Raw genomic sequence first — 11,478 nt, 5'->3', positions numbered from 1 at the left:
ACTCAAGAAAATTTATATATGCGGCCCATTCTCTCAGAAAGTTTCGATCCGAAAACACTAATTTTTAAAAAAAATAGTCAAAATACAATTTTCAAAATTGTCTCTTTTTACAAAAAAAAACAAACGAACATGAACTAACTCCTCATTGTGGCGGATCCCTCAATTATTAATCTTCATACACTCATAATTTTTAAAAATTAATTTATTGATATTTGCAACTGTATTAAAAATATATACAATAATATAAATTTTAAGTAAATAGTTGTTGTTGTTGTTTTAAGGGCATAAAACCCTGAGGTCATCAACGCCCATACAAAGTAAATAGTTATACGATGGCATGATACCAACATGTGGAGAATTAACCCATTGATAGACCTCCTATAATATTTCGAGGCCACCTTCTTTTCAGATTATCAGGTAATGAAGGGGAAATCTGGTTAGAAACAAATGGATTTGGGTTATTGCAAAATGTATCATGGAAGGATTGATATCTGGTTCTGGCCAAATTGACAGCACGTGTAATATTGAGGTCCTCATGATTTAAAATAAAATTATTACTCATTTTGTTTTCTTCTATAAACATGTATGTATTTGTTTACTAATTTATTATCAAAATAATAATTTATTACGATCTAAATAAGTTCATTATAAATTAAATGTTAAAATATCTTTATATATATATACGACTGCAAGAAAGGCGTTGATTAGATAACTTGTATAATAGATGAATAATCTGTGTTTGGGAGTAATTTTATATTTCGAAACTGCTCCAATCTGTAGCACAGAAAAGTGAAATTAGGAATTACATAACCTTATTCTCAATATTATTTTAAGTGTTATTAAATTAAAAAATGATGGTTAATATGTAATGGTATATTACAAAATTTAAAATTATAAATGTGAAAAAAAAATATTAGCAATGAATTATTAAACATATGAAACGGACTTTCAAGAACGCACAAGAAGATATACACATATAGCTTTTAATTTTAGAAATCATATTTTCAAACGTTTTGAGTATTAATGAGGTATTGTAGTTTAGGAAAGCGAAGAAGAATTAGTTCATCAAATAGAATAGAAAAAAAAGTACATCTATGTTGTGACTTAAAAGTGAATGTATTTAGTACACACTAGATTCATTAAGAAGAACCTTTTATTATATTGAAAACAAACTAATAGATGTAACTTGAGCACACACACTAAATACATTGAAGCACATAATTGAGACTAAATAATAACAACTCAGTAAAGCTAAGAGCACCGTTATAATCCCTAAAGGGTAACATATTTACATACATTATATTCTCCCCACTTGAATAAAAACTACTCCATTTGATTAAGGCCATAGTCAGAAAGGTAACGTGGAGGTGCTCTTTGTCTTGACGATCTGCGAACTGGAGGAGCTTTAGGCTGATTGGGCTCAGGAGGATCATGTGCATTGGGCTCTTCTGTGCCATGCTGACTACAGTCAGCGCCAGAAAAGTTTCTTATAGCATCTGACTCTGATGGTTCAGCAGTAGTTGGAACTCAAGTCTCCTAGGTGGGTAGAACGACGGGGCAAATGCGACACTTTTCTTAGATACCAGGGACGATAGTAGCTGATTGATGTGTCGCTTTAAACTACGCCCTGAATCCAATACGACGATGTAGTGACATTTTCCAAGTTTCCTGATGGTGATTCCAAACTGCCATACATCCTGGTTATCTTGATGGGCTCTCACCTGGACTCTCTCCCCCACTTGAATAAAATGGACCCGCCGAGCATCCTTGGTCGCCGAAACCAGACGGCTTTTGTATTCGGATGAAGAGAATTCAGACGAATATGAATTCTTCTTTTCAAGTTCAGCAGTATAATGACCCGAGGTTAATTAGGTTGCACGGTATCGGAATAAAATGTTCTGTAGTTTGATAGACAAAGGAGTTGGATCATCAGTAGCGGCTTTGAGTCTTCTTTTCAGAGTCTGAATACTGCGTTCAGCAAGTCCATTTGTTGCAGGGTGATTAGGCGCACTGAATTTCTGGAAAATGTTTACAATAATTCAAGAATTTTTCACTCTTATAAATGGTGGCGTTGTCCGATACCATAACTGAAGGATATCCATGGATTGAGAAAACCTTTTTGCAATAGTATTAGAGTTAACTTGGAGGTCGGAGTGTCGCGGAGAATGTGCACCTTGGCCCACTTGGATCTTGCATCAACGCACATTAAGAAGTAGTGGTTTTCGAAGGAGCCCTTGTAGTCAATATACACTCTCTCCCAGTTCTCCTCAGGCAGATCCCAAGGATGTACTTCGCCCTTCTGGGGATTGTTACAAACTCTGGCACAGGGCTCACACCTTTTAACAAGTCGTTCAATGTCTTTATTTATCCTTTCCCAATATACATATCTCTGAGCAAGTTGCTTCATCTTGGTAATTTTGCATTTGCGTTCTGCATTCATGCGATCTATGATTCGCACGACCACACTTAAGACACAGTCCTTCAATACCTAGAGCTTTGTGGTCGACTTCATTGCGACTTTTTCGTGCCTGAGAACATTGATATCGACCAAGGCCCGTCTGACAACTGCAGCTATCCGATCTGAACTGTGCGCGACCGCGACTGTAATTGTTTCCTTCTTGTCTATTAGGCTTGAATACCTTGAATGCATCGACTGAGGGCTCTGAGAAACTTCCAGCTGTTTGTTCTAGTTGGCCTGATTCATAACGGTAGGCTTCTAATGCTGTTTCCTTCTTGACAAAGAACCATCAAAATCCTTAAGCGATGCGTCCTGTAGCAGCTGTTCTCGTATCCAGCCGTCCTTGAGACCTCGGATAAATTGTAATCGGAGAAAAGTGTTTGCGATGAAAATTGTTTTTTTACAGGAACATATAGTATAAAAATCGCAGCATTTCAAATTGCCCTTTAGTGCTGCGACATAATCTGAAATGGTCTGGTCAACGTGTTGAGTGGGACAAAGGAAATAATGCTGTGAAACCATTGTTGAAACCGTAGGAGTTTATGTCCCTGATAGGCTGATTTGATCCCAACAATGCAGCTAAATTATTATAGTGATCTTTTCCTATAGATGTGCACAATAGTTGTGGCGTTTTCTTATGATGGGTTATGCCTTTCAGATCACAATAATGGTCAAAACGTTCCAAATATGTACAGAATTTTTAATTTTGGGAATCATTTATCTCAAAAGGAGAAATATGAGGAACTGGAGTTGATTGATTTTTTAAAACAGTTGCCATCAGGGACATAAACTGCTCAAACTGTTTTTCATCCATGTTGTCAAGATATGTATAAAAATATGACTACAAAACAAAATAATAATAATAATCGTGTAAAGGAAAAATATATATATAACCGTTACTATTTGGAACTGTTACAAAAAATAGCAGGTTATTAGAGCACTATATTTTGTAACAGGAACAGTACTAACCTATAAATCTAGCAAAAACTTAATCAAATTTAAACTTATGGTTTTTGTGATTGATATCTTGAACTGAGTAATGAATAAGGGCAAAATACCTGTTGTGTTAAAAATGTGACAGGACAAAATAACTGGAGAGCTGCTACAGATTTTCTGAGGAGGTTCAATGTTTTTATTTCACAAACTTCTTGCCCTATCTCTGTCCTCGTCGCCAACTGTTGTGACTTAAATGTGACTGTAATAAGTACACACTAGATTCATTATGGAGAACCTTTTATTATATATTGAAAAACAAACTAATAGATGTAACTTGAACACGCACACTAAATACATTGATGCACGCAATTGAGGCTAAATAATAACAACTGAGTAAAGGTAGAGCACTGTTATAATCCCTAAAGCGTAAACTTATTTACATACATTATAACCTACAACACATGAAGGGCCTTGGTTTTAGTACTTTCACAGCTTCTAGACCAACAGTTGTCTAAAATAGTGATTTGGTCAAGAGTACGCTCAACGCTCAGGTTTCTTCCCCCACTAAGGAAATTCATTTTATAAATGCTGGATGTGTACGAGTAGTGCTATCGAATCGACATATTCGATCCACAGCTGAATATATAATTTACCGCTAATCGAAGTAGGTATTTTGAGTATTTTTTGTAGCGTTTAGTGACTGTCTCTAGACAACATAACTATCATACCGTCGATATTTTATTTATCAATGACTGATGATTCCTTATTTATATACTTTATGTCATGGCCTCATTCACCACGTTTTCTAAATTCCCCGATAATGTTCAATACCGACATTTCAATGTTCTCCACGACGGGCTGGTTGATGATAATTTTTTTCTTCACATTTCTGCATTCCGTTGTGTTCAGATTTCTCTCTCCGACCATAAGGGACAATAGTGAATGGCAAAGGACGAACCGAACCTGTCCATTAGTCAATGTAGGAAGAGGCGGAACGGGATTAAAAGACATGTTGAACAGAAAGGGGACCTGGTATTGTAGTATCAACCGCTGTTGGGAGATAGTCATCAGTGGTCACAGATATCTCGCCTCTAAACGGATTACTGCTTATCTTCCGATGTCAGCCATCCTCCGCAGGATGGTGTAATCGTCGTGGGACCTCCGGCAAAAAACAGTATTTCGGTTATAGGCTCTCGAAGCCTTTACCAGCTGGAGCTAGTTGTTCTGCCAGGCGGCTGAGTTAATCTCACTATAATATACATACATTTAAAAATATCCAGAAGAAAAAGCATTTTTTATTCATTCTGTATGTCTTGTCTAGGACGAGATCAGAATGAAGCCATACGGAGAGAAGAGTGTTGGTGTAAGTATGATGTATATTCAATCTTTTTAATTTCTTCGTTTTAGAAGAAGAAAATAACTTTAAGCAATTTTAAGATTTGGTACCGAAAATATTATTTTCGCACTCAAGTGTCCTAATTGAAGGGGTTCAAATAAACAAATGTCACCCAGGAAGTATCATAATATCAATATACCTCCAAATTTATTTTAGTATTATAAGGGCTACAAAGTACAGATAAATTTGTTCAGGAATCAAGATAAAGAAGTACAGGATAAAAAAATGGACTAACAAAAAAAAAATAACACTTATTTAAAACAACGACTGTGTTTAGTAACAGCTATTAAAATTTTTAAATTAAATTGACGAGTATACTGAACATTACAGATAATATACTTGTATAAACATTTAATTTAAAAGCATAGAAGGGTATGCAGTTATATTATTTATTTATTTTCATGAAAAAAAAAAAACCCTATTACTTCTCACTTGTGTTTCATTCTGTGGGCAACGTTTTTGGACATACCATCAATTATTTAGTCTATCCTATTGATTTATTGTATTGTCCTCATATCGAGCAAAAAATAAAAGGGTTGTCCCACTTATCAAAATATTTCTCAATTGTCCCTGTCAGTTAATTACGTATTGGATAGTTTGTCCGCCTATCAAAATATAGAAATAAACAGAAATGAAAATTATTAAGGGATTTCCTATATATGTGTATATCATTTAAGTTAAAATGTTGTTCAATACTCATCAAATAGTTTAAAATGGCGTATTCCTAATAAATATTTTGAATATAAAACCATCAAACTGAAAAGCTTTCATTCAAGTGTTTGTTTCCTCATTTATTAAAGTTTTTATTGATTTTATTACACGCACTTAGTTTTATACTCTAGATATGTAGCAAAAAGAAATGTATCATTGGAATGTAACGGAATTGTACAACAGCCCAAGAGGAGAAAAAATGCAGTTATCTCACCCCAATTTTTTATTACTTTAATGAAAACTATGTATAATTACTATTCAAAATTGATGAGTCTGCCAAGTGATAGGTAGGAGGAATAAAAAATGGCGGCTGTTTTAAAACCTTTAAAAAACTAATTTTTAATTTGGAGCTCTATATCTTAAAAAGTAGAAACAACACGAGAAAACCTAAGAGAACGTCATTTAAAGAAGAGTAAATTTCCTAAAATATGAGCCCTAATAGAGTTATTTACGTTAATAGTTTTCTGGATATAGCTTTTTAATAAGCAACATTTCATAAAAATGTTTCATGGGACATACTGAAAGATCAGTTGTAAGTGAATTTCTTTTGAAAAATGTATATCTCAAAAACCATTCGCCGTACAGGTGTCTATTAGCACTCAAATTAAAGCTAGTTTAAAAAGCTATAATGTAGTGTTTGGTGTTTTTCTTCGTAGGAGTAATACTTTATATGAAATTTGCTAAAATAAATTGATTTATAGTTGTTCGTACAAATTTTCATTTATGAATATCATAAAAACTACTACCCCTACGAAGATAAGTGTCATAAACTACTTTATAGTAAGTTAAATTTCCTTTATTTTGAGTGTTGGCAAACATATGTGTGTCTTAGGGATCTAGAGATTTATTTTTTCAAAAATCAAACATTTTATATGAACAACTAGAAATTTGTGATTTTATTAATGTGAGTTTATTTTATCAAATAAAAACTACTACTCCTACAAAGATTAACATAATTAACTATTTTGTAGTAAATGTAACTAGCCTTAATTTGAGCGCTGGCAGACAACAGTACGTCCAATAGTTTCTGAAATAAAGTTTTTCATAAATCAAATTTATTGTCTGAACACCTATAAATCAATTTATTTTAGCAATATCATGAAAACTACTATTTCTACGGAGGTAAAGGTCATAAACTTCTTCATATTCCATTAAACTCGCTTTAATTTGAGTGCTAATAGACATCTGTACGTCACATAGTTCCTAAGATATAGATTTCTCAAAATAAATTAACTAACTACTAATCTTTCAGTAGATTTTTAAGAAATTTTACTTTTTAAAAAAGCTATATCTCGAGAACTATTGGACAAATATAGCTCTTTTAGGGCTTTATAATACTTCAGTGAATGTACTCTTCTTTAAATAATGTTCTCTTAGATTTTCTAGTGTTATTGGTTGTTTTTAAGATATAGCTCCGAATAGAAAATCATTAGTTTTTTAATGTTTTGAAACAGCCGCCATTTTTTAATCCCCCTACCTAAACTTGGCAGACTCATGAATTTTGACTAGTATTTATACATAATTTTTATTGAAGTAATCAAAAATTGGGGTGAAATACCTGCCTTTTTTTCTTCCCGGCTCTTACACTAGATGTAAAGGCACATAGGACAGCTAGTAGGAAATAATTTCAAGATGAACTAATGACAAATATGAAAGGAACTTCTCAAAGACCCGACATAAAGCTATGCCGCCGAGGTACTGTTGCAGAGCAGCTTTTGAAAGAAGCAGAAGCAATTTGGATCCGGTTATTAATGCGCCTAATCCGTGGCAGTGGTGAGAGGGTAAGCACAATGGCTACAATAGCCGCAGCACAATGGACATTAGAATTATTCAACTTACCACTATTAGGGGGGGGCCCAGTAACATATGCAAATATGCAGGGCTGAAATATCGCGGGGGTCGTATACACCCGTCCACCCTCTGAAATATTTATGGCAACTCCTCAAGTTTTCATATTAGTGTCCATCCATATTGTTCAGTTTTGTATAGAATAAAGGACGTCTTCCTTCCAAGGTTACGATTAAAATTAACATAAATAATCATTAAGCTAAATTTTAGATTTGATATTTAATAATTAGTAACTGAAATATGATTGAACTATTGCAGTCATTATTTTGATTCCTTTTGTTCAATTCTATGTGTTGAGAACAAAATGTTTCCTTCCTGTTTAAGATCAAAAATATGTTATCTTCTCAAATAATTGTTTAAATAAATAAAATTGTATCCATTTTAGTCTCAAAACATTTTTTATTCCCTTATTATTCCGACATATCGGCCAATTCAGCCATCCTCAAGGACAATCTTAATACAATTTTAGAACCAAATCATTTAAAAAACAACTTTGTGCTGAATATTCTGCCCAGGTCATATACATTAGTTCACAAATTACCCTAATTAATTATTTAAATATAAAGAATTTTAATTTTTAATTTAATGTGAACAATTGACTAATTAGGATAACTTGTGGACTGATATAAATGACCTGGGCAGAATAGCTTGCATAATTAAATTGCAATTAAGACAATTTTTGGCTTTTCGGGAATAATGTTCAATATTTGGAGAGATATGGTATATCTGTATATGGGAAAGATATGGTTGTGCAGTATTCAGTTTAGTTTCGAAATGTAGAATATCGACTTTGATAGAGCGACTGCAAGAAATTCAATCAAGCCCGTGTTTATTTAGTAACGTTAAAAAAAAACGTTAATTTTGCTTAAAATCCAAAATGTCAATAGCTATTAAAAAACAAGTTTTAACTGGTAAAACCATGTTTTAATTTATTAGTGACGCGGAGGGATTCAAAATCAAAGTTCTAGAATCCAGATACAAAATTCCTGTTGACCGATGATATCAATTTTTAAAAACAAACTGTCATCATTTAATTTGATATAACGTAAATTTTAATTGATATCCAATTGAACTAAGAAATGAATAAATAGAAATTAGTAAAATAATTTCATAGTTGTGTGAGTTTAGTTGAAAATGTGTTTAAATTTTGTTTGATTCGTTTATCATTTTTATTAGCTAACATTCTCTTCTTAGTGCTCCTAAAATAGAAAAGAAAAATGGTATTACTATTAAGTTGAAATGGAATATTTTTTTTTTTAGAGTGAATCTAAGTTATCAGATTAATTTATTTTATATATTTAGATACGTATTAATTACTTATGTATTATGTGTGCCCAAATTTTTCTATCTAGTTCTCTTAGGTTCGTACAGTAATATTGAAAAAAGGTTTATATTGCTAAATAAGTAAACAAATTTCATAAGTTTAAGTCTTGATATGCCTTTCACTTTTTAATGTTTCAAAATCTATTCCTAATTAGTCATGGTCTAGTCTGTAGATTTTTCCTTCATGGGACAAGTCGGTATCATTTTAATATAAGATCAGAAACTTAGAAAGTCATGTTACAGTTTGTTAAAGTTAGTTATGGTCTTATCTACATTGGTATAAATGTTTTATTTGCGGTAAATTGTCAACAGTAAGGCTGGTTTAATGATTAAAATCTAATACTATTTTTTTTTTTTTAATATTTATTTATTGCTATTTACAACTGTACATAATACTATTAAATTTTAAAAAAAAGAAAAGTTAAGTACCGTGTTTATACGGATTAATAACAAACTGACTGTTATAATCAGTGTAACATGACTTTAGAAGTAACGTAATATTAGAAGACCTTCGGTAGAATGCTGGATTATTTTAATCTAAAATTAAGTCTTATCTTCAAGAAATTGAAATTTATTAAATTATTTTTTAAGTATGGAAGTTATTTCTTTAAATTGAAATATTATTCAATTGTGAGTTTAAGTGACGTTAATCCTCACCAGAAATTATTCAATCATTTAAGTCATTTTTGTTAGTTGTTAAAAAATATATCATTACATTATTACAGTAACCTGTAGAGATTATATACTTCGCTAGAACTCTGTAATATGAAGGAGAATGGTGGGAAAATATCCGAGAGAATGGAAAAACTGCTAAAATACTGAGGAGATAGTGAGCAAAAGAAATTAGATAACTTGAATTCAAACAATTATCCTGTTTGCTGAACCGGCACTAGTCCAAACTAAAGTAGCCTTGATTCAATTAAATTTCCACAATGGACAAGCCCCCAGAGGCTAGGAGCGGTAAAGAAGCCAAACGAGCTAAAGGTGGTCGCCTTTGATGTGGTGGCTTCACCTGTTAGAATCATTTCGCCTAATGAACCGCTCCTCAAAAGATCAAATAAAGCAAGATGATTTCAAAGGGCGCTCCGAGTGCCCTTTGTACGAGTGCAATAAGCCCATCAATGCAGCAAGTACCGACTTCGCCGCTCAAAGGACTTGTGGGATTTCGTCTCCAATATTTCTTCTTAGGCAGCTTTATTAGATCCATGTGTGCAGTTTTTATCAAACAGGGGTTCAAAGCGACATCACAGAGTTTCCATTATATGTGGTGGCTCAATGATAAAAAATATTTCGTCTGTGTAGTATTCTTTTGACTTCCTATTATATCTCACCTTCTTTACTGTTTAGATCAATTTTTTTTTTATTATTTATTTAATGTAATTTACAACTGTACAAAATAATACAATAGGTAAATATGTTGTATGTTTCATATACACTTGAAAATCTTGGGAAGGAACCACCCATTGGTGGTACTTCAAACATTAATTTAAATTAGAAGGTCCCGTGGCCATCTTCTTTTCAGACGCCTCGGAGGATATCAGGGATTGTTAGGGATGAAAGATTAAGAATTAATGGGTTAGGATGGTTAAGGAGTTTGGAATGAAAAGACGCATATCTGTTTTGGGTCAAATCTACAACGAATGGGATGTTAAGGTCTTTGCGAATGAGTTTATTTGTGACGTAATAAGGAGCATCAAGGATTTTGGATTGTAACGATTGGATGCGGGAAGAATTTGATGGAGCTCCAAAGCTCAATTCCATATGTCCAAATTGGTCTGATTATCGTAGTGTATACTAATTTTTTGTAGTGAATGGGAAGTTTAGAGCGTTTGTCAAGTAAGTGTTGTAGCAATCGGAATCTACGAGCAGTTTCTTGTCGTTTCAGTCTTGTGTGTGGATTCCAAGTAAGTCTCTTGTCAAGGTGGAGTCCTAAGTATCGAATCTGTTCAAGAGGCGTTAGTGGAGTATTTAGAAGGGATACTGTAGGACAGGAGGGTAGAGGTTTACGACGGAGAGTAAAGGTGATCTAGTGGGATTTGTCAGGACTTATTTTGATTCTCCAGTTTTTACATCATTCTTCAATAGATGTTATGTGTGCTTGTAGTGTTTGTGATGCATTAGTTGGGTCGTTGTTTACAGAAAGTATACATGTGTCATCAGCGTATGTTGCTAGGACTGTGTTAGGGTGGGTTGGGATGTCAGCTGTATGAACCGTATAAAGAATGGGACCTAAGATACTACCTTGAGGAACACCGGTGGACTGAGAAAAGAGAGATGAGTAGGCTAGGTTATGATTTACTTTAAAGGTTCAATCAGTGAGGTAGGAGCTGATTATAAGGAAATATGTTGGGGGTAGGAATTGACGAAGTTTATAGAGCAGGCCTGGATGCCAGTCTCGATCAAAAGCTTGTTCAACATCGAGGAAGACTCCCGTGCAGTAGATTAAAATTAATTGGGAAATCACTTAAACGGGTTTCAAAATATATCTAAAATTAAGATTTTTACCCATGAATAAATATTTATAAAAACAATTATACAAAAATACAAATACAAATGGTAAATGGACTGTAAAGTTATAAAGGAAAACTTTTATTCTAATATTTTTCAGCATTTTGTGTGTGCTGTGAAGGTGTCATTATACCCAAAAGAAGGTCTCATCCCTCCTTAATGAAAAAGTGGAATTTTATTTACAGCATTTTAGTTTTCTGTAATGTTGTATTCAAATTTCACATGATTCCGTATAGTTTTCATGTATTTAGATTCCAGTTAAAAGGGCAGGATTTTTGTTTTTGTTCTTAGTTGTAAA

General features: G+C 33.1%; 1 long non-coding RNA gene across 1 annotated transcript; it reads right to left on the bottom strand.

Annotated features, from left to right (window-relative positions):
- Positions 1–690: 690 nt before the first annotated feature.
- LOC106683903 (uncharacterized) lies at positions 691–4,037 on the bottom strand. Its single transcript, XR_001343615.1, has 3 exons — positions 3,839–4,037; positions 3,517–3,653; positions 691–774 (listed from the first exon to the last, which is right to left on the bottom strand). It is a non-coding gene; the product is annotated as an uncharacterized lncRNA (long non-coding RNA).
- Positions 4,038–11,478: the final 7,441 nt, after the last annotated feature.

Source organism: Halyomorpha halys, unplaced genomic scaffold (assembly GCF_000696795.3).
Source record: "Halyomorpha halys isolate HHAL.00 unplaced genomic scaffold, Hhal_1.1 Scaffold526.1, whole genome shotgun sequence".
Taxonomy (NCBI): Eukaryota; Metazoa; Arthropoda; class Insecta; order Hemiptera; family Pentatomidae; genus Halyomorpha; species Halyomorpha halys.
This window is presented reverse-complemented; position numbering and strand designations above follow the sequence as displayed.